At 52.6% G+C, this 23292-nt stretch overlaps 2 long non-coding RNA genes across 6 annotated transcripts; both read right to left on the minus strand.

The window, feature by feature from the left end:
• Window positions 1-388: 388 nt before the first annotated feature.
• LOC125615854 lies at window positions 389-3876 on the minus strand. The gene is made up of 3 exons (XR_007346444.1): window positions 3473-3876; window positions 3131-3228; window positions 389-1602 (listed from the first exon to the last, which is right to left on the minus strand). It is a non-coding gene; the product is annotated as an uncharacterized LOC125615854 (long non-coding RNA).
• Window positions 3877-9500: 5624 nt separating this feature from the next.
• On the minus strand, window positions 9501-15486 carry LOC107157607. 5 transcript variants are annotated; one of them, XR_007346462.1, is made up of 4 exons: window positions 15412-15486; window positions 14743-15307; window positions 14442-14632; window positions 9501-11740 (listed from the first exon to the last, which is right to left on the minus strand). It is a non-coding gene; the product is annotated as an uncharacterized LOC107157607 (long non-coding RNA). The 5 variants fall into 5 exon arrangements; XR_007346463.1 differs by having other exon boundaries at window positions 14743-14905; window positions 15412-15478; XR_001505513.2 differs by having other exon boundaries at window positions 9501-10684; window positions 11595-11740; window positions 14743-15472.
• Between the last annotated feature and the right edge of the window lie 7806 nt (window positions 15487-23292).

Genomic DNA, 23292 nt, shown 5'->3' on the forward strand with positions numbered 1-23292 from the left:
AGGGAGCTGGGCGTCTTCGACATCACCTCGCTTGCAGATCTCTGCCTTTGTGTCCAGGTGGCATTCTCCCTGAGTGTGTGTCTGTGCCCAAATTTCCTGTTTTTTTATAAGGACATAGAACCAGTCCTCTAGGATTAGAGAGTCTACAATGACCCCATTTTAACTTGGTTATGCCTGTAAAGATCGATTCTGATAAATTCCCAGGAAGTGCTCATCATTACAACCACAAGTACCTCCATCATCACCATCACCATCACCATCACCATCAGTATATTCATCATCATCATTATTAATGTAACCATCACCACCATCACCACCATCACCCTCATTACCATATCTATGATGATCATCATCATAATCACCATTACCATCATCAAAAAAAAGAAAGAAAGAAGAAAGAAAGAAAATCACCACCATCATCACCATCACCATTGTAGCTAAACCTTAGACTGATCCCAAGCAAGTTTCCATTTTTTCAGTGTTCTGTCTAACTTAGCTCACTGGGTCCCCTCGGAGCCCTCTGAGGCAGGCCCTATTACTGTCTGCATTTTATAGCTGAGGATCCTGAAGCACAGAAGACCCACAGGCAGGAGCTGAGAGGCAGGATCTGAATCACAGAAGACAGGCTTTGAGACCCGTTCCCTTTAGGGGAGGTTCAGATGGACGTTATTTCCAGTAGCAAAAGCCTGGACATGTCCTGAATAATTTCTAGAAGGCAGCACGGTGCCACTATTGATCAATAGGTGTATGCCTCAACATGCACTCATCTCATGAGCAGAAGAAGCATGGCACAGAGTCTGCGCAGCGGGTCCTATTTTGTGAAAGTTCAAAAACACTGGGGAGGGGCTCGGTGGCAGAGTGCTGCCCCCCACTCCCCTCCCCCTCCACACACATCAGGCCCTGGATTCCATCTCTAGCCTCACAGACAAAAAGAAACAAAAAAATTTCAAAAACAGGCGCAATTTAGCAATCCCCCGCTTGTTGACTCATACATACAGAGTAAGACTTTAAACTACACAAGGTAATGACGAACACAAAATTGAGGCCAGTGGTCATGGCAGGCAAAGTGAGGGAGGGGGAAAGAGGGTTGCAGAACCATTCAGAGGTCTAAGCAGCATTCTAGAAGCCTCTCTAGCTGTGCCCCTTGCCCCCCTAGCTACCCCATCTGTACATACAAGGTACAGACACCCCTGTGTGTACGCTGCATTTCAGATTTATCTGTAAGTCTTCTTTCAAATCTCCAGCTATGACAAAGGAGAAGTGCCTCTGGAGGAGTTTCTGCCAGTGAATCCCTCCCGGGAGACCTCCCCCCCCCCATCTCTGCCAAGGCCAGAAAGGGAGCCATTTCCTCCAGGAACAAGCCACTGAGCCGATGATGTTCTGAGCCCAGATACTTCTGCCTTCTTGGCATAGATAAGGTAGTCCCCACGGTGAACACAAATCTCAGTTTGCACAAATATATACTATATTATTTTTGTTTAAATTCACTTAAAGTTGGCCTGGGGATGTGGCTCAAGCGGTAGCGCGCTCGCCTGTCATGCGTGCGGCCCGGGTTCGATCCTCAGCACCACATACAAACAAAGATGTTGTGTCCGCCGAAAACTAAAAAAAAATATATTTAAAAAAAATGAGTTTCTTTAAAATAAATAAATAAATAAATAAGTTCACTTAAAGCTAACTCTAGGGTCTCATCTGTCATCTATTCGGATAGGAAATCTAATCTCAGACTATCAGAACCTCAGGCATCTGCAAACCGAGGTGGCCCATCCCAGTCTGGACCATGGGTGCCCCCAGGAAACACGGTGAGTGGCCTCCCAGGGTCCCTGGTGACAGGACACAGGGGCGCTCCCTCTGTGGCCTCTCTGCTTCCTTGGGCCCTGTTGTAGGAGGTCGGAGTCCCCCTTCTCTTGCTTTTCCCCACAAGGATGCTTCTGTCACTGCGCACAGGAGGGAGGAGTGGCCCAGGTCCCAGGGAAAAGCTCGGCACACACTGGGACAAAGAAGGCCCCCTCTTGCTCCCAGAGCACTGCCCAGGCCTATGCAGGCAAATTCCAAGGGCTAAGTCGTCCCCTCTGAGCCAGGCCCTAGGCTTCCCACTGTGCCCTCCTCCCTTCCCTGTCTCTGAGGGGCTGCAGGTTATCAACTCCCCACTCTTTGTTCTTCCTTCCTAGGACCAGGGAGCATTTCCCCCAGTCCCACCTGAGGTCCCTCCCACCCCAAAGGCCTCTTTCCAGTGGCACCCACCTCCTGTCTTCTCTGGGTTAGTTACCGAAGAGGAAAGGGTTGGGGGACACAGTGGGGTGCTGACAGCCTGACAGATAGCTTTTGCCCTCCCTGCCCCCCACCCCAAGGCACAGGCAGGGCCATCTGCTGTAAGCCCAGCTGGACACCTTAGCAGGTCCAAGGAGCCGGTCCTAGATCATCCCTTGACCTCACCAGCATCCTAAGGCCCAGGGCACTCAGGCGCACACACACACTCATGCACACACATGTGCACATGCTCATGTGCTCACACATGTACACACTCACGTGCACACACCCCATAGGAGAGGACAAGAGGTGGTGTGGCAGCAAAGCCCCAGGTCTGCCTGCAAAGGTACATGAGGGATCATCAAGTCAGTTCATTTCCTCTTCCAAAACGGAGCAAGCAGGTCCATAGTTTAAGAAGTTTCTGGAAGACGTCGATAGAGGCCTCCAAATGTCTCTCAGTGCAGGGAGCCAGCTCCTGCAACCCCACCAAGTCGCTGAGAGCTGCAGAGGGCTGCTGTCAGCCTGTCCACCTTCTTCCCAACCCTCCGACGCCCCTCCCAATACCTACACACACATATGCAAATGCACACACATGCAGGTCATGCACCCAGGTGCACACACACACGCACAGCACCTGGGCACACACAGACACACATGCACCCTCCACCTCAGAGGTTCCCTGGAACAACAGTTGGCAGGACTCTGTCGCAACCTGCAGCAGCGTGCAGCGCGTGGCCCAGCTCAGAATAAACCAGCACGTGAGCGTGGCATGACTGTACAGCTGCTGTCTCTCTCGCTGGTCACCAAACCCACCAGAAATGTACACAACCAAAGGCACGTTGCCCGACAAAGGGGACGTTGGGGAGGGACCTGCACTTACTTCCAGGATTTTATTCCAAACGGTTTGGGGTCCCCTCTTCTATAATCGTCCTCAAAGGTAATTTCAGAGTCAACAAAGAAACCTGGCTCATTCCACCCCTGTCATGAGGAAATAGAAGCAGTGGCTGAAGTTCAACGATTGCTTAAGATCAGCCCGCTCCTTAGCGCACATCAAAGCCCTCGCCTCTCAGAAAGGGTTCCCAGGCCCAGCCAGGTCACCCCACGGGAAGCTGACAGCCACCGGGCAAGCACATCTCTGGGGAAGGTGAAAGGGCATCGACTGGGCGCTTCAGGTAAATGCATGAGCTCTTTGAACCTGGAAAGGGGAAAGTTGGAAATTTACCCTTTTGACAGCCGAGGCGTTCATAGCTGAGTGTGGACACTTGTTCATATGGACAGTTCCAGAACGCTTAAGAGGGGGCCCTGGGCACCCTTTATGCTGTCCTCTCATTACACCCACGTATCCAAGATCTCGGCGTCCACGGGCCCTTCAGCTGCCTGCTGGCCAGAGCCAGCCTCCCTTCCCACTTCCCGTCCTGCCATGTTATCTATCGCCTGTGTCAACACACATTTCCCAACAACACTCAAGAGTCCCGAGAGCAAACACTCTGCACCTCCGGGAACTTGCGGGGCGCGAGGCTTCCAGGGGAGCAGGTGTATCAGCCAGGGCCTGGCCACTCCTGCACATGCGGGTCCCTGATGGGGGCTCTGGGGGCTGGCCAGAGCTCACTCACTTGGAGGGTCAGATGGGGCCGCCACAGGGCAGAACAACCAGGGGTAAGGTTGTCCTGATACAGGTGACTTCTGAAGGTCCCAGACCCTGGAAGCTTAGTGCTGGGTGGCTGGGCCACACGTCCCTTCCTACAGCAATCTGTAAGTGAATGGTTGGATCAGTCACCTCTGACAATAAATATTTTTAACACTCATTATCCTGTAATAAAATTCTTGGATAACAACTATAAACAGACAATGGTGGATGGGTGGATGGATGGATAGATGAAAAGATGATAGATAGATAGATAGATAGATAGATAGACAGAAGGATGGATTAATAAGTAGCATATGTAATGGCTTCAGTGATATAAAAAATAATTTACAATAACTTCTATTTTGATAGTGAAAATCTAGGCACAGCTACCCTAGACCACAAATCAAGTCCTCGGGTATGTGCATTAGGTAAGATTTCTGAGGATGCCTCCTGAATGGGTGTTGCTTTGGTTACTCCAAGGCCCTGGGTGGAATTCACTATGCTGAACTTTTCCAGAACTGTGAAAGTTTGCCAAAGCTCAGAGCAAAACAGAGCCTAGATCCTCCCCTGATGGACACCATAGCTGCGTTTCTGGTAAATACTGTGTGTACTGCAGCCACATGAGAAATACAGTGTAGACAGGTCTCAGAGGTGGGCGCAGAGCAGACGCTCACACACAGAGCTTTCAACCGAGGGGGCAGCTAAGGGGACAGAGTTAGGTAGGGTGTGGTTTGTGCAGGGCTCCTTCTGCCTTGGAGAACCTCAAGCACCCTATCCCTATCCACAGGAGGCCAGTAGTCCCCAGGGTCATTGCTTCAACCAAAAAGAGCCCCCACAAATTCCCAGCATGCCCCCAAGAGACCCACCCCCTAAGAGAGCCGACACTGGAGGTGAAACTAGCCCCAGATGGAGAGAGGCTGGGCCCAGCCACTACTGACACCCCATAATAGCTCCAAAGACAGTAGCATGGAAGACCCTGACTGCTGTGTGGGGCATCCCGGGGCTCAGAGTGTGGCGGAAGAAAGCTGCTCAGCTCACGACAGGAAGCAGAGAGAGAGGAGGAGGAGCAGGGGACAAGACACATGATCCCCAGGGCATACCTCCAGCTCATATCCGAACCACGACATTGCACATTGGATGATGGGGTCTGGAAGCCTCCTCCTTCCCGCCTCCGCCCCAAGTCCTGATGCTGGTACTTGACAACGCTTTCTGCTTTCTCCAGGTGTCAGGCAGACAGTGGGCAGGATGGATCAAGCCCCACCCGTTACGTCCCGCTTTGCCATTACCTAGTAGTAAATAAAATTTATAGAAGGCCAGTATTCGGGGACTGAGCTCCAGCACAAGGCCCCTCGCAGAATAGACCAGACTAGAATGGAGTTAACCTGTGCCAGGTACCCCATGCTCAAGCTAAAGTCGGGAATGGGCCAGATTAAAACGACAGTGACAGCACTGAAGCCGTCAGGTCCCGGTTTCCCCGACCCAGCATGATAAGGAAGCCCCTTCTACTTTGACCCTATAAGGAAAGTAGCTTTTATAATGCCCCGTACAGTCTTGGTTCCTTTTTTTTCCTGCTTTCTTCGCCTTCTTTGGTCTATAAAGTCCACTTCCTCCGCTTGGCCTGGTAGGACACCCCCGTTGTGCAGGTTGAAGCGTTGCCCAATTCTAGAATTGCAAACGAACAGCCAGTTAAGGTCTTTGGATTCCTTCTAGTTCGTCTTCTGACAGTAGTCACCACGAGGCTTGGGTGGATTTCCTCACCTCTGCGAGACACGTGTGAGAAGTGGAGGGAAGGTGCCCCCCTCAGAGGGTGGCTTTCAGAGAACAGAGCCAAATGGGGGCCACCGTCTATGTCACAGGCCACAGCACAGGCTGGCCAGAGCCAGGTGAGGAGCCCAGACGTATCAGTGGCAGCCAGAGACCCGGATCAGATAGAGCCACACTGTTCCCAGCCTCCTCACAACCACCTGGGCTCCAACTTCCAAAGCCTATCTGCGCTCCTCAGCCTAAGTCCATTTTCTGTTTCTGTAACTTGAGACCAGGTCCTTTATAAGGCACAGAGGCTTATTTGGCTCCCAGTTCTAAAGGCTGGGAAGTCCAAAAGCATGGCGTTGGCATCTGGTGAGGGCCTCCCTGTGCTGCATCATAACATGGTGACGGCAGCCCCTGGTGAGACAGAGCAAGGTGCCAGCTCAGGTCTGTCTCCTCTTAGAAAGCCACTGTCACCATAAAGGGGGCCCTACCCTCCTGATCTCATCTAACCCTGGTCATCTCCCAAAGGCCCCACCTCCAAATCCCATCAACACAGGAATGGAGGGATTAAAATTTCCAACCCCTACATTTGGGGGGACACTTACAAACCCAATCAGCCTTCCTTGGGTGGAAAGAAGAGAAATCAACTTTGTGGAGTTTGGGGGGGTCGTCTAAATATTGAATCATGTCGTCAGCAAGTAGGGGGAGAAATCAACTTTGTGATGTAGCCTGCTCCCCGCCCCCAGCTCCTGGGCCTCTCTCCCACGGAGTCAGGTGGACCTTATCATCCATCTGTCCATGAGAGTCAGACCCCAAGGACGCAGGGCCCCTTCCCCAGGGAATGGCTTACCAGCTCCTTTCCACCCTTCTTCTCATTTTTCTGTTCACGTTGCTCAGCGTTGAGCATCTGCATTCTAGAGACCCTGGGACATCAGAAATGGTTGAGGTAAGCAGGAGGTCTTCCTGCCCCATCGGGGGCAAACCAATCCAACCGAACCCCCTTGGCTTCTCTTTTGGCTTATGACACAACCCTTCCTCTGTGTACGCATCCCACATGTAGAGACAGTCATCATTTATCTAAGATCACAAGGCAGAGCTCTGAGACAGTGTTCTTGTTCTTGTTGTTCTTGTTGCTTTGGACCAATAAAGTACCTTCCCCGCCCCCCTCATTACTGGGGATCAAACCCGGGGCCTCCTGCATGCCAGGCAAGCACTCTACCTCTGAGCCACACCCCAGCCCTAAAGTTAGTGTCTTTGAGAGCTGGGATTTATACACCGGCTCTTCTGGCATGTGTACCTTATTCAGATTACTTCCTTACTAAGATCAGCATACAGACAGAAACAGCATGCTCCAGGAGGATGCACCTGGGTCCCTCCCAAACATTAAAGCAGGCTGATGAGCGAGAGGGAGCCCCTCCCTGTGACTTGCTCATGAACTTAATATTTAAAATAGGAATAACTGTCTTTCCAGGAGTCTGTAAATGCACACTGAATTTTTTTTTAAAGCGTAAAGAAGAACTGATTATAGAAATTTCTCTGGGAAATGAAAGCATTTGTAATTTGGGGAGATGTGGCTAAACTGTCCCACACAGAGATTCTCGCTATCTCTCCAACAGTATCCAAAAGTGTCTGTTTCTTCAGAGCTTTGCCGACAGAGGACAAGATAAAACTTTTCGATGTGGCTGATGTGAGAAGTGAAATGGTATGACTCAATTTTAATTGCATTCATCTGTTCATGAGGACAGTGTAGTGGCTTTTCGTGAATATTTTCACATTTGTATTTCTTTCCTGTAGAATGTCTTTTCATGTCTGTAGCTCTTATTTCTATTGGGTTACTGTGTGTGTGTGTGTGTGTGTGTGTATGCACAGATTTAGAAAATATCTGTACTTCTGACAAGTTTAGAAACTAATATTATTGAGGGCAAAGAAAGATACTGTATGGGGGATAAATGTGTAAATGTTCTAAGGGCTAAAGCCTCCTTTTCAGTAAATAGGAGGTTTTTTAAAAAGCCAGGGCAGGTGGAGAAAAGAATTACCCGACCCTGGGGATATTTTTGGTCTGGTAGCAAAGCACTGGGCCAGACCTTGCTAGCTGTTAGGCAAACCCAGTGTCTACTGACAACGACTCTCGGTAGTGAGCATATTCCTCGGCGGTGAGCATATTCCTCGGCGGTGAGCATATTCCTCGGCGGTGAGCATATTCCTCGGCGGTGAGCATATTCCTCGGCGGTGAGCATATTCGTGTTCCCGGGCCTCTACCATATTGGTTCTCTCAGCCTCTGACCAAGTCCAAGAACAGTGCAGATACACCCTCCCCAGGAGGAAGGGGGCAGGATGGCGAAGGTGAGGTGCCAGGTGACTGCTGTGACCCTCCTGCTGCGAGACCCCCGCAGGCACACCCCAATGCTGGTGCAGCCTTCCAAGCGCACCCAAACGGGGGCAGGGCCTTCCCAGGTGTGAGCAGTGCTGTCCTGCTGAGCGCCTCTGGCTCCTGTCCTCTGGGCCAAGAGTGACCAAACAGGTTCTCCAGGTGTCAGGGGCCGAGCCCTGCAGGGCCAGGAACACTGTGTTCCTGGCTGTGTCCTGGAGGACCGTGCGCACAATTCAGGTTCAGCATGTGGGTGGCCTCTCCTTCATGGGTCCCCAAGCGTGACCGGGTGCATGGCAGAGGAAGCAGCAAGTCACCCTCTATTAGGGCTACACTAGGCAGATTTTTTTTTCAAGTCCAAGTGAGGAAAAGCTCATAAAAAGGCCACACGCCCCCTCTGTGCTCTTCTCTGGGGTAGGCATCTCGGACCTGGTCCCCACCTCAGGAGGAGTCTGGGCAGATCAGGCATCCCCAGCAGAGACCCCAATTTCTGCCTTTTAGAGAGAGGCTCTCCTTTCCTGGTTCTTTGCTTAGCTAAGGTGAACCTGGGAGACTGTGTTTAATGTAGAGTCCCAGACCCCAACCCAACCAATATGTCCACGAAGGGAGGGGGGGTCCCAGGAATTTGTATTCATAGAAGGTACCCCGTAATGCTAAGGCTACAATCCTCAGACCAACCTCTAGGAAGTGGGCCACGCACATCCCCAGGACCCAGGGTGTCCCCTCCTGGGTGTTGATAAAGCCTGAGGAGTCTTGAAAGATTGCATCAGTTGGTTAAATGTCCCCTCAGCCATTACTAAATCTTGTGGAGTCAGAGCAAGATTCAGATGCTGCAGTTTCCTTTGCTTTATTTTTTGTTTGTCATTTTTTTGCCACCAGCCTGGCTCCTCCTCAGAGCCCCCCCACCCCACCCCTTATCACCACTGGTTATGTGGAGAGGGCTGGCCCCATGCGGGTCTCCAAAGCGTCCTGTTGTGGATTTCCAAATCCAGCGGGCCCGATAAACCACTCACACTAGTAAAGCTTGGCTTTTGACTGATTCCTGTATTTCAAAATCCGAAACCAACCAAATGTCACTCTCCACCTAGCCGCTGGGCTTGGAATCTGCAGCCCCGCCCAGCCCCCAAGCAGGTAGGGGGCAAGAAATGGGTGCAGAACAGAGAGCTGACTCTTCTTTCTTGCTGCTGTCCCTCAGGCTCACGTCAGAGGACTGCAGGAGCCCCAAACCCACACTCCTGCTCCCCTCCCCGCCAGGGGCTGCCTTGTTCTTTTTCTGGCACCAGGGATTGAACTCAGGGGCACTCCACCACTCAGCCAGTCACACCCCCAGCCCTATTCTGATTTTATTCAGAGCCAGGGTCTCACTGAGTTGCGCCTTGCTATTTTTTTTTAAATTTTTAATATTTATTTTTCAGTTTTTGGCAGACACAACATCTTTGTTTGTATGTGGTTCTGAGGATCGAACCCGGGCCGCACGCATGCCAGGCGAGCGCGCTACCGCTTGAGCCACATCCCCAGCCCCGCGCCTTGCTATTGCTGAGGCTGGCTTTGAACTCGCGATCCTCCTGCCTCAGCCTCCTGAGTGGCTGGATTACAGGCATGTGCCACCGCACCCGCGGCCCAGATACTGCTCTTAAAAGCCATTTCCACCCACTGTTCTTCTTCAGTAAGGAAGAAGACAGGGGCCAACAATGTAGAAACTGGCCTGCTTCATGCTTTTCTGCTATCAGAGAATCCTATTTCTTCCCAACAGCCTCTGAAGGAGGCAGCAGCATCCCAGTGAGAGGGCAAGGCCCAGAGACATCATGTGCTTTACCCAAAGTCACACAGCTGGTGGTGGAAGGGGAATTCAGATTCTGCGATCCACACAAGGCGTGTCCTTAACCCAAGATGCTTGGAATTCAAGGGAAATGCTCAATTTTTGAAAATCAGCAACACGAAAGGACCATGTGCCACAGGCAAGAGTACAGCCCTGTGCTTACCCAGGCCCATGCACAGGGAAGTTCAGCTTATGACCAGGCAAGGAGAGAATATGGACCTCAAAGCTCCATCCTGGGGATTCCCAGGCCCATTTTCTGGGTTTACTGTTGTTGGGGGGGAGTTGAGGTTAGTCCCTGGGTCCTTGGTCGTCCAGCTAGTCTTGGACCCTCTCAAAGGGCTGCTCAAGGATCCCAAGCAGGTCTAGTTCCTCTGCCCGACTCCTCTGCTCCCAGCACCCTGGGGAGCAACTCTGAGGCAGGCAGATCTGTGGGTAAGGAATATTCACACTTGGACACATGTTGAGTCTTAAGGCCAAGCGGGACCCCCACGGGCATCACTCGCCTCTGCCCAGAGCTGATAGTGTTTGCTCAGCTGCTGCACAGGGTCAGGTCCCCAGGGTCCCGAGGCCACTGCTTGGGGCAGCTAAAGAACTCCTGGCTTCTCTTCTAGAAGCTACAGGGAGCTCGAGTGAGCAGGAGGAAGGCACAGGAGAGGGGCCTGAGTCTGTCTGGCCCTGCAAGGTGCCCGGTGAGACTTGGTCACACAGTCCTCAGATCTTCACGAGCAGCCCGTGGGACACATGGCTCAACGCCAGGTGGGAACAGCTGAAGCCTCCCTTTCATCACAGCCTCAGACCGAGGCCAGAGCAGCCACAGGGAGACAGGGAGGCAGCAGCCACTGGTGAATGAGACGAGAACTTGTGGCTGAACCTGCAGAACGGGGCAGAGGACACCTCTGATCTCTGCACGCTGCGGTGCCCGTGCACCCCTGGCAAAGGGGGAGACTCAGGCCAACAGCAGCAAGGACACCATTGTCCCCGGTGCATTGGAGGCCAGACAGCACTCTGAGGATGGCTTACACCCTGAGGGCTGCTTCCAGATGGCCTTTCCGCCCAGTGTCAGCTGCCTCTGTTTTCCTGGGGGCCTTCGGCTACGGGGACAGATGACAAGATGGTGTTGTGCAATTTGTGTGGCGCTCCTGGCCTCCCTCTCTGGGGGTTGCAGCCTGCTGCCCCAGACCTCTCTCCCGTGGCCAAAACAGCATGTGCTGATTTATCCATAAACACAGCGCAGGGCCCAGGAGCCCCAGGAGGTGACGATGGCACTCCAGGCAGAATTTCACAAGTGTCCCTTTTTGTTTTCAATTAGCAGAGGAGGTGGCTGGCTGCTTGCAGGAGGGACTGTTTTCCCTCTTCCCCAGGTTGTTTGTGAGCTCCCTGTCCTGGAGAGAAGCGACTCCACACACACAGATTCCAGATCTAGGTCACTCCAGGGCCCCAGCGGAGCTCACACTTGGCAGGAGCCCAGCAGCACTCAAAAGTTGTCCTGGAACCAAGTGGGATGGGTGTCCCTCCTGCTGAACAGCAAGAGGGCCCCGCATCTGCAGGCTGTTCAGAGGTGCCAATACGCCTCTGAGAGCCCTTTGCTGGTGACAAACATCAGGCTTAGCACAACATAAGGATCAAGATGGGGAGAGACCCCTCGTGTTCTGCCCAGAGAGTGAGACGGAGCCTGCAGCAGCCTGTCATTCCGCAGGGCTCACGGACAGAGGAGGAGAGGTTGGGAGAAGAAAGCTTGGCTTCTCTCAAAGCCAGGCACAGTCTCCGCAGTGGTGGCTCACCTTTGTACGCTTGCACTTGCTTGTCACCTGGGTTGTGTCCCCTGGTCCCCTGAGTGCCTCTGTCTGTGGAATGAATACCATGTGCTAAGCTCTCTGGCATGCACGGAGGAGAGAGCATATGGTGGCTGCACCATGGTAGCAGCTGCCTGCAGATGACAAAACACACGTGAGATCTTTTCTCTGCAGCCATGAAGGACAGAAAGGAGCCATCAGGCAGTGCCCAGCCCCCTGCAGCTCCCAGGCTCCTGGCCCCTCTTGGCATAAGAACAGACCAGGGCCCTTCCACTGAAGGAGGACATTCTTACCTCTAAGAGGTTTTTCTTAGTGCAAATTCAAACTACCTACTTTAACCCCAAATATCATCGTTCACTTCTACAGGAGGCTTTTAAAACTGTAATACGGAGAGAAGCTGGGTCCTGCTTCGTCTTATTGTTTCTGGGACGAATTCCTCATAGGTGATCTTGCGGTCTTTGCCAAGAGGGGTGTGAATAAAAGGGCCAGATCTCTGATCAACCACAAAACTCTATCTCAGGAGGAAAAGGTTTTTGCAAATATATGATACAGGGCGTATCTTTTAATAGAATCACTTTTAATAGAATCACTCCCCAAATGTGGGCTATCAATGAGGGCCATTGATAGCCCACATTTGGGGAGTGATTCTATTAAAAGTAATCAATGGAATTTTCCAGAAGTCCAGCAAGTCCATAGACAAGCTGGGAGTTCGGGGGCCTCGGAGGGGTCTCAGTACCTGCAACTAACCATGAGAAAGAATATAAAATATTTTGAGAGAGATCACATGCATTTAAATTTTATTACGGTATGCTGTTGTAATTGTTCTGTTTCATAATTAGCAAATATAGGATTCAGTTCAATCTGCCTCTGTCCCCACTCCAAAGGTGCTTTTCCGGCAGCTTGGCTTCTCTTCCTTAAAGACGGTACTTTTCTTAATTTGCCCGGCAGGCCTTGGGGCTTACCTGCTCCCTGCACTCTAGAGAGCAAACGGATGGACTGCTTAGAGATAACATGGAACCATCTCAGAGACTTGGCACAGACTGTCCGAACCCTGGTCAGCCCCCTGTCCTGGGTGGCCGGCTGCAGTGTGGGTCCTTGTGAACATCCCGGGCCAAGATGGCAGAAGAAATGGAAGACCAGAGAGGAGCCTGCAGACGGCGGGGCAGGAGGAGCCGCAGGGTAGAAACTCCCTTCCCTCCTTGTTTGCTCTTGGTGCCCACACCCGGGTTCCCCGTATTCCAAGATGCTCCCCAGCCTGTCTCCACCTGCATCTTAACACCTGGTGGGTCTCGGGAGGGAGCTGTGCCTCTTCCCAGGTCCAGTGAGGAGGGCTCTGGCTCAGCCTGGATTCTTCCTGGCCAACCTGGGGTCCTGTCTCAGTCTCCTCCATGAGGAGTCATCTGTGACGCCAGTCACTCAGCCATGCTCACAGGCTGCTGTGAGAATCCAATCAGGAACCTCGAGGTGACCCTGAGAACCGGCACGGCCACATCAGGGACCCCTAGAGTCTAGCTCAGGGCTCCACCACCTGCACCCAACAAATGGGATGCAGAATGCTATTCTGCTCCAAGACTTGGAGTCTCGAGTCCTGCCAAACCACGCCACCTGAAACAGAGGGGGCGGGCATTTATTAACCACCAACTGTGCCCTAAAACTTCCTCCCCTGAGAACCTCCTTCTACACGCAGGGATCACGAGCTCCAGGAGGGGAGGAGGGCAGGTCACACAGGGAGTGTCTGATGGCCACTGCCCGTAGGCCACCCCAAGGGCTGCACCTGCCTGGGTGGGTGGAAAGCACCTTCACACACAGCACCCAGAGACCAGCAGGCGGAGTGCCTCACGCTACCTGCAAAGGAGCAGGAAGGAATCTTCCCAGCTTGGTACTTGGAGGATGAACAGTCACTTCTACAGAGTGGTTGACTCTGACTACAGAGGGGCACGTCTTAGGCACTTGCAAACAAGGCAAATCTTACCTGTTATTTTTTTTTATCATCATTTGTTGTTTTACTTTTAACAGATGACACAATTTTTGCTGTGTTGTTTTATTATAAAAATAGGACCCGTTAAGTCATTTTTTAACTTACTCTACAGGTCAGGTCCCTGTTGGGAAATAGGTGTCATGTGCAAGCAGTTGACAGAAGACTCAGGAAGGAATGTGTCCTCCATATGAGCTGGATGAAGAACCCGGGGAGGGGGGATCACCGGGAATGTCCCAAGAAGCTGAGGGGTACAGGGAGAGGGGGCTGGCCTCAAGGGCCACAGAGGTCACGTAGAGGACAGGGCCAACTTAGAGGCTCCCTACAAATGCCTGACCCCCACAATCACGAGCTGCAGTTCAATAATCATGGCTCTAAACCTCTAAATGTGGGACAGTGTACATGCAGCGATTCTTGGGGACCAGAGCTCTTGTCTCACTTTCAGTCACCTCTGTGGGCCCATTTCCCATCTACCAGCTACAACAAGGAGGTGGCCGGGATGTCATGTTGGTGTGGCTCCTGGCGTGACATCCAGGAAAAGCTAACCTTGTTAGAGCAGAGCTGCCTGGTTTCAGTAACATGTCACCAGCATACGCACACTCACACGCACCCGAACACACCCAGGACACGTGCTCAGGCTCATTTGCTTGGGCCAAGAGATGAACGGAACTGATTTTAGTTGGTTTTCAGCCAACACTTGCCTTGGCTGTTATAGGTACCAGGTGCCATTTCTAGTTTGCCTGGGGCAGAGAACAGCTTCCCACTCAAGGAGATTGCTATAATTTGGATCATAAATGTCACACAAGGGCTCACATGCTAAAGGCTTAGTCCTCGGGGTGGTGTTATTTAAGAGGTGGTACCTTTAAGAAGTGGGGCCTTTTGGGAGGCCTTTAGAATATTGGGCGTTTGTCCCTGAAAGGATTGTGGGACCCCAGTCTCTTCCTTTTTCTCTTTGCTTTGTAGCTTCATCACATGCTTCTGCCATGATGTGTGGTCTCACGAGACACTCAAAACAACAGTGCCAATTGTTCATGAACTGGAGACTCCAAAACTGTAAGACAAAAATAAACCTTTTTTCTTTATAAGTCAATTATCTTAGGTACTTTGCCACCATAAAGAAAGTTGACTGATAGAGAGGGGTTTCATGTTTATTATACAAACCACATGTGGAGGACCTGAATCCTGGCTGGACCCAACATGGTCCCAAGTGAGAGATTCTGGCAACAGAAATGCACTTGTCAGCCCCATTAGGGATTGAGCAGATTCACAGGGATCCAGGACTGATGTGTGTTCTACCTCCTTTGGGCGGGGTCGGGTGGGGGGCCTGACAGAGAGAAAGAAAAGAGCTGACCCACTCCATCTCTGTATTAGCAATCAGGGACAACGGGGTGAGCCCCAGTGATTTCAGCTGAAGAATAAGCAATTGCGATCAGTGTGGGCCCCTCTGCAGTGCTCAGGACTGTGGGGCGGAAACGTGTGTCATCACACCATCTTGCTCCGTGTGCCATAGCATGTGCTCTGTCCTCAACAGGAGCTCAGGACTACACAGCTCAGCCGGCTCATTGCAGTCTCTAATACCGACCCAATATGTGATCCCCAAGGGGAAACCCAGAATTTGAAGTCTGCAAACAAAGCCGGTGCTCCCCACCACTCTGCAGAGCCTGAGAAGCCAGCAGGGTTCTTAGGAAGGGTGCACCGACCTTCTGAGTTCTTCCATGTCCTCTTCCTGCAAAACAGAAAGTGGACCTAGAAACCCCTATCATACCCTCCTACCCTGGTGTTGACTGCCCGTGATTATGACTGTGGACATGGGTCAGCACAAGCAGTCACCTTGTGAGATGTTTCACAACTGACCAGCAGCTCCATGGTCCAGAGGGGTCACTTCAAATGGCAGGCCGGGATGAGCTACGGGGACCTGCCAAGGAGGAAGCCGTGGCAGCTAAGAGGTGGACTTTGCCATCCAGGCTAAGGGACACTGGTGGTGGGGGCTGTTGTCCAGATGGATGGACAGAGATGTTAAGAAGGAGTCCCACCTCTAGAGGCAGGGCCTGCACCACACACTGGCCAGTCTCCACGGCTGGAAAACAGCTGGCCTTTATCAGTCACTCTGCACTGAAAGGAGGAAGGGCCAAGGTGACCCTGCTGTAACCACCCCTGAGCCTCCAGCCAGGTCAGAGTGTTGCCCCGAGCAGCCAGCCACCGGTGACATCACACACAGTCGGGGCTGGAAACCTAACCCTGCTGCTGGGTCTGCAGACGATGCCCTGCTTTCCTTCCAGGGGCCTCGGGACCATGTCCAGTGGCCTGTGCATCCACAGGACGAGGCATGCCAGGACCTCCCGGAGATCCCCTTCCTAAGTCATGCCCACCAGCCCTTGTCCTGCCCGCCGAGGGGTGCTGGGCAGCCCCCTGCCTGACAGAGCCACCCTGGGAGACAACATTTTTGGAGCTGTGCAGGCTTTGGAATTTGAAGAATAAAATATGTTATTTTAAGAATCAGCTGCAAAGGGGCCAGGCAGGGCTTCCAGCCTGGAGCTTGTTTACCGCAGCCTGGAGCTACTGACGGGGTGGAGTGGGGCAGCCCGGCCGCTCCAGCCCCACTGGAGGAGACCGGCCACTCGTCCTTCCAAATTCCTACCTGTCCAGTACCCGGCTTCATACCTGTCTTTGACTTTCAGAGAATGTTCCGCAGGGTTGTTCTCATCAAAGCCCTGACATGGGTGAGGTACCCAGTACCAGGGCTGAGGACAGGAGGATCGGGGCTCTGGCCCCAGGAAGCGTGAGGTCTCTACACAAATCCACAGGGAACCGGGATCGCAGAGCCGCAGGCCAGGTGGATGTGTACAGAGGCTGCCCGATTGTGAGGGGACAGAGAGCAAAGTCCAGGTGCCCAGGCAGCTAGGAGAGTGGCACTGAGCTGGGCTATAGGGAAAAGTGGGCACTAGTCAACAGGGAGGTCGAGGAAGGGTGTTTTAGGCAGAAGAAATAGCCCCGGCAAAGTCACGGGGCTCTGAGGTGTCAGGCTGGAGAAATTCTGTGGTCTGGAGCAGGGACCCAGGGGACAGAAGCCGGAAGGTCCCTTGCAGCAGAGACTTGGCTGGAGGACAATTGCCTGGGTCAGAATGGAGGGGACGTGTCCTGAGGGTCTCCTGTTATTGGGGAGACCTTGGGGGTTGGGGGAGGGAAGGTCTGGAGGCATCATGGGGGGCTGGGGTTGGGGCTCCGAGGCAGAGCGCTCGCCCAGCAGGCGTGAGGCACTGGGTTCCATCCTCAGCACCCCATAGAAATAAAATATGGTGTCCGCTTGTAGCTAAAAAACAGTGGCAAAGCAAGGGTTTGGTGGCAGTAAAGCGTTCCCAGCTCCCTGGCAGGTGACAGAGAAACCCACCTGTTCTGGCCAGTGAATGGGGACAGAGCATTGCTGACATTAGCCACAGTGGAGATGGGCCAGTCCAAAGCTCATCTGTCCCCTGGGTCCCTCCCTTCTCCACCGCAGTCACCCTGGAGGCCACATTCTGTGGTATAGCTGTTAGATGAAGGGACCCGGATGGGTAAGGAATGGAACTGGACCACGGGAGCACGGTCCCCTTGGGAGTCTGTTTTTTGGGTCACTATTATCATTAACTTGTCTGATTAACACAGGAAGGAACCAGCAACTCCCAGGGGGAAAGGAATAAACTGACTTTAACAACTGGGGGAAAAAGCTCACCCCACTAGTAAGAAAAGGATCAGGCTTACAGCAACGTTGAAAGGCTGTTTTTCATCCATTCACAATATTTGTGAAATACTGGAAAACTTCCAGTATTGGAGAGAACATGAGAAAAGGGTGCTCCACACTTCATGGGGAGATGTATGAACTAGTACAATCTGGTTGAAGAATAACTGGGCCATAACTCGAGAAAATTTAAATATATCTGTTGGAGTTAGCAATTCTACTAAGAACCTATTCCTGCTGATATGAATATTGACGTGTTCATTCCTGCCTGTTGATACATCATTTGGGGGTGGGTACTAGGGATTGAACTCGAGGGCGCTCGACCACTGAGTCGCATCCCCAGCCCTATTTTTTTTTTTTTTGTATTTCATTCAGAGACGGGGTCTCACTAAGTTGCTTAGTATTTCACCTTAGGCTGGCCTTGAACTCACCATCTTCCTGCTTTCACCCTGACACTGTTTGTATGAGCAAAACCAATCAAGCCAATCAAATGGCTTAAATGGATCTGGCTGTGCACGCTCTAGTCCCAACAATTCAGGAGGCTGAGGCAGGAGGATCACAAGCTCAAGGACAGCCTCAGTAACTTAGCAAGGCCCTCAGCAACAGTCTCAAAACAAAAAAATCAAAAGGACTGGGGATGCAGCTCAGTGGTAAAATCCTCCTGAATTCAATCCCTAGTACCCAAGTAAACAAATAGATAAATGGCTAAAAACAAGGCATCCTTTAAACTGATGAAAGCCTGCTAATCGTAAGGAACACAAAATCAATGAGGATGCCTATGATCTATCATGTGAGAAACCAGATACCAGGACGTTTATGCTGGGGGCCAAAATATGGACAGAAGAACAGGCTTCTTTGTTGTTGTTGCTTTGTTTTTAATATTTTTTTAGTTGTAGAAGGACACGATACCTTTATTTATTTATTTATTTTGATGTGCTGCTGAGAGTCGAGCCCCGTGCCTCATACTTGTGAGGCAAGGCCTCTGCCACTGAGCCCCACTCCCAGCCCGAGAGCAGGTTTGGAAACACACTGTCTGAGCGTGAGATTGCTGATACGATTTACAGGAACCCACCCACGTCCACAGGTGTGTGCACACAATTTTACAGATATCTGAACATGTCTTTCAGGGACACCAAAGTGGCAGGGAAAGGGTACAAAGAAAAATGCCACTGGAGGACAAGACAGGGAGATGAGTCATCGTGTCCCTTTTGGAGAGAAGTCCTGTTACCATGACAACTCCCACCACTGAGGTCTTACCACCCATGATAATTCCCGCCACAGGTTCAGTATTTGAAAATAACCAAGGTGGGCTGGGGATGTGGCTCAAGCGGTAGTGCACTCGCCTGGCATGCGTGCGGCCTGGGTTCCATCCTCAGCACCACATACCAACAAAGATGTTATGTCCGCCGAAAACTAAAAAAAAAATCAATATTAAAAAAAGAAAGAAAGAAAATAACGAAGGCGGGTAAAGTGGCAGTATTCTAATCAGGTATCATAAGGTAGGTAATCAATGGGAGCCAATGGGGTGTGGTCTTCAATCAGGTAGGGACGAGGACACCTCACAGCCCAGCCTAGAGACATGGATTTCCAGACATTTGGATCTTAAGCCCCGCCCCTCTTCCAGGTTCCCCCTGACGGACAGTATGGCAAGGTATGCATTCCAGGCTGCACTGTCATCGATGCCCGTGCTCCTGAGGTCACGCTGGCCCCACCACCCCCTGTCCCCTTTCAGTCCATTTTCTCTATGTGCATTGATGTGGGTTTTTGGGTGACACAACAGCCAGGCACTCGGTGGCTCTTCCCAGGTTGGTAAATGTCTGCACTCATTTCCTCTCCTTGCCTCTTTGACTTATCCTTCCATTTCCTCTCCACTGTCTCTTTGTCTGTCATATTTACTGGAAGGCTTGCTCGATCCCCATTTTCCAAAAGGCAGTGGAGTTTCTCTTTCTCCTTTGCTAGAGTTTTGGTTTCTAAGAGTCCTTTGCCGCCCTCCAGATGTCCTCATTTTAACCCGCTCTTGTCTCACGGCTCCGTCTTGGTTTCTGTCACGTCCTGAGCTGTCTCCTTGTCCCCTTCCCCTGGGTGCGTTGCTGGCTGCTGTTCCTGCTGCTGGCCTTCCTCCATGCGTAGACACAGGGACAGTCCTCCATCGCCCAGTCCCTGTGCTGTTGGAAGCGCCATGCGGGTGAGTGGGGCTTGTCACACCGGGCCATCTCACAGATGGCAGTCCCCTAGGTCTTCCATGGTGACAGCGCTGTCTGGGGTGATGGCCTCCTGGGAGGGTGACTATTGTAAGTAGATTGTACCGATTTCGCCTGCTCTCAGTCTGGGTTCCCATCCTCGTGTTGACCGGGGTGTCCTGGGGCAGCGTCCCCCGGCCAGTCCCCCAGCCTTCCGCCTCCCGGGTCTCTCGGTGCCCGAGCTCCTGAGCTCCTGTCTCCACAGGCTTCTGTGTCGTGGTGGCTTCTGTGTCGTGGTGGCTTCAGCCGTAAAGACCCGGCTCTGACCTGCTCTGAAGTCCCCCATTGGAACCCGGGGTCTGCGGCCATAGAGACCAAGGTGGCAAAGTGAGGCTCAGACAGGCCACGCAGGGCCTCCTGGAGCAGGCGTGCTGCCCCGCACACCCTCCCTGCCACCCCACCGGGGCTTGGGGGACGGCCGTCCCTGGTGGGGCCGCGTGGGCGCTTGGGGTAACAGTGCCCACTGAGCCCACCTCCGGCTTCCCAGGCCAGGCCCACCGCAGGCTGGGCAGTGGTCAGCCCACTGGGCTGTGGGAAGGCACCAGGAGCAGGGCTGCCATGGCTGGGCCACCTCTCATCAGGTCAGTCTGCTATGACCAATAGGAACCAGGACCAAGAACTGCCTTTCTGTGGCACCATGAATCACACCAGCCTCACACCACAGCTCACACCACACACCACACACCACACAGTTCACACCATGCAGTTCACACCACACACCTCACACCACACACCACACAGTTCACACCACACACCACACAGTTCACATCACACAGCTCACACCACACACCACACAGCTCACACCACACACCACACAGTTCACATCACACAGCTCACACCACACACCACACAAGCTCACATCACACACCACACAGTTCACACCACACCACACAGCTCACACCACACCACACAGTTCACACCACACACCACACAGTTCACACCACACAGCTCACACCACACAGCACACAGCTCACACCACACACCACACAGTTCACATCACACAGCTCACACCACACAGTTCACACCACACAGCTCACACCACACAGTTCACACCACACAGCTCACACCACACAGTTCACACCACATACCACACAGCTCACACCACACAGTTCACACCACACACCACACAGCTCACACCACACACCACACACCACACAGTTCACATCACACAGCTCACACCACACAGCTCACACCACACACCACACAGCTCACACCACAAAGTTCACACCACACAGCTCACATCACACAGCTCACACCACACAGCTCACACCACAAAGTTCACACCACACAGCTCACACCACACACCACACAGTTCACACCACATACCACACAGCTCACACCACACAGTTCACACCACACACACCACACCACACACACCACACCACACAGCTCACACCACACACCACACACACACACCAGACACACACTACATGCCACACACCACACACACAATCACACACCTCACATACCACACACCTCACACCACATACACCTCACCACACATACCACACCACACACACATACTACACACCACAAACCACACATACACACCTCACACCTCATACCACACAGCTCACAGCTCACACACCACAACACACACCACACATCACATACCACATACCACACTCACCACACACCACACAGACCACACACCACACACTTCACACACCTCATACACACCACACACCACACACACCACACCACACACCCACCACACACCACACACACACCACAAACCACATACATCACACACTTCACACCCCACACACATCACACACCACAAACCACACACACCATACACTTCACACCACACACACATCACACACCACACACACCACAAACCACACACACCATACACTTCACACCACACATACATCACACACCACACACATCACACACCACACACACACCACACACACCACACACACCACATGCGCATCACATACACACACTCCTCACATACACACATCACACCACACATCTGCATCCACATCTCACACACCACTTATCACATACACACCATACCACACACACACACACATACTACATAGCACACACACATGCCACACACTCATCACATACACACACCCCTCAGATGCACACATCACACATAGCACACATGCACACACACCAGCGTCACACAAACACATCACATACACACACCCCTGGCATACACACACCACACCACAATGCACACATTATGCACACGGCACACTCATGCCTGCCACACATCACACATACCACGTACATACCCAACACACACCATGCACACACACCACTTGCACACAGGGCACACCTCACACACATGTGCTACATGCCACGTGCACACCCTGCACACACTCCCACAGCATGCCACCGCATGCACACTCCACACACACACCGCACTTGCTGTACAGGGCTCCCCACGGAGCCACGGCCCCACCAGGGCTGACACACGTGCTCTGTGTGGCCCGGGGCCCCGGGGCTGCGCCTTTTGCAGGCAGTGGCCATGACTCTGGGAATCAGGGGACACAGCAGACCCCGCGGCCGGCTGCCCACCCCAACCAGGACCCGTGGCAGCTTCTCCTGGAGTGCGTTTCAACACGTCCGCCCACAGCATGCCATCGAGAGCAACCTCACACGGCACCGTGTCATCCAAAGAGCCCGATCCAAATCAAGACGGGAACACGCGGCCACTTCATGGTCAGCTGGAAGGTTCTGGAAGGCTCTAGAAGGCTGGGCCTCGCTCGGAGGGGGAGGGGCAGAGGGCCAGCCAGGCCCAGACTTGACCTGACCGCTGGCTCCCGTCCCTGCCTGGCCACACTGCGGCTCCCACAGCCACCCCAGGACCTGCCGCAGTGGTCAGGTGCGCTCGGGCCAGGACTAGGTGGCGTTTGTCTTTGTTTTCCTGAGATCTCGAACTCTGCGTTGGAAACACCATCCCCACTCACAGACCACACCGTAAACCCGGAGTCAGCAAACTCTGTCACAGCTCCTGGAAAAGCAACCAGCACGTCCCCTCCCGACAGTGTCATGACCTCACTGAGGAGAAGGAGCATAGCCACGTGATTTTCAGTACTTGACGTGGTACTCCTGTGGAGAATGGCCACGAAGCCCCCAGGACTGGCTCACGAGCCCTTTACAGCCTTAAGAGCAGCAAGAGATTAAAGGACCCGGGTCCTAGTAGACAGGTTGCTGCAACCACTCCTGCTGTGTGCCCTCTCTGAGCCAGGTGACCCTCTCTGGGACTCCAAAGCCTAGACTAGCCACAGGGACCTGGAGGAGCACTTACCCACCATACCCTCCCTTGGTTTGTCTCAGTGACTAAAGGTGACCCTCTGGACTGGAGACCAGGGCTGCTGTTTCCCTGCAAGATGTAGCTGGCCCTCCACTATATATGCGCTGTGTGACTTTCAAGTCGGGTGGGTGTCTCTGTTTCCGGGTCAGTACTCTGGTCAGCATGGGATGGAGAATGAGTGGGTGACCCGGAGGGGCCTTTCAGCCCTCAAACCTCCCAGCCCTTCATTGTGGACACTCAAACACAGAGAAAAGGGGAAAGAAATGCTCAGTAAGCCCCGTACCCTGGGTGGGAGTCTGTTGGTACCAAATCTGGGGACATTCAGGTTCCTTATACACAATGGCGGAGTATTGGCATGTGACCTGCACACATCTTCCCAAGGACATTAGATCACCGAGTACTTATGACGCCCACTGCAACACGGATGCTCTGTGTTTGTTACGGTGTGTTTTTTAGAGAATAATGATCTTTAAAAAAGA

This window comes from Marmota marmota, unplaced genomic scaffold (assembly GCF_001458135.2).
Source record: "Marmota marmota marmota unplaced genomic scaffold, marMar, whole genome shotgun sequence".
NCBI classification, from domain to species: Eukaryota; Metazoa; Chordata; class Mammalia; order Rodentia; family Sciuridae; genus Marmota; species Marmota marmota.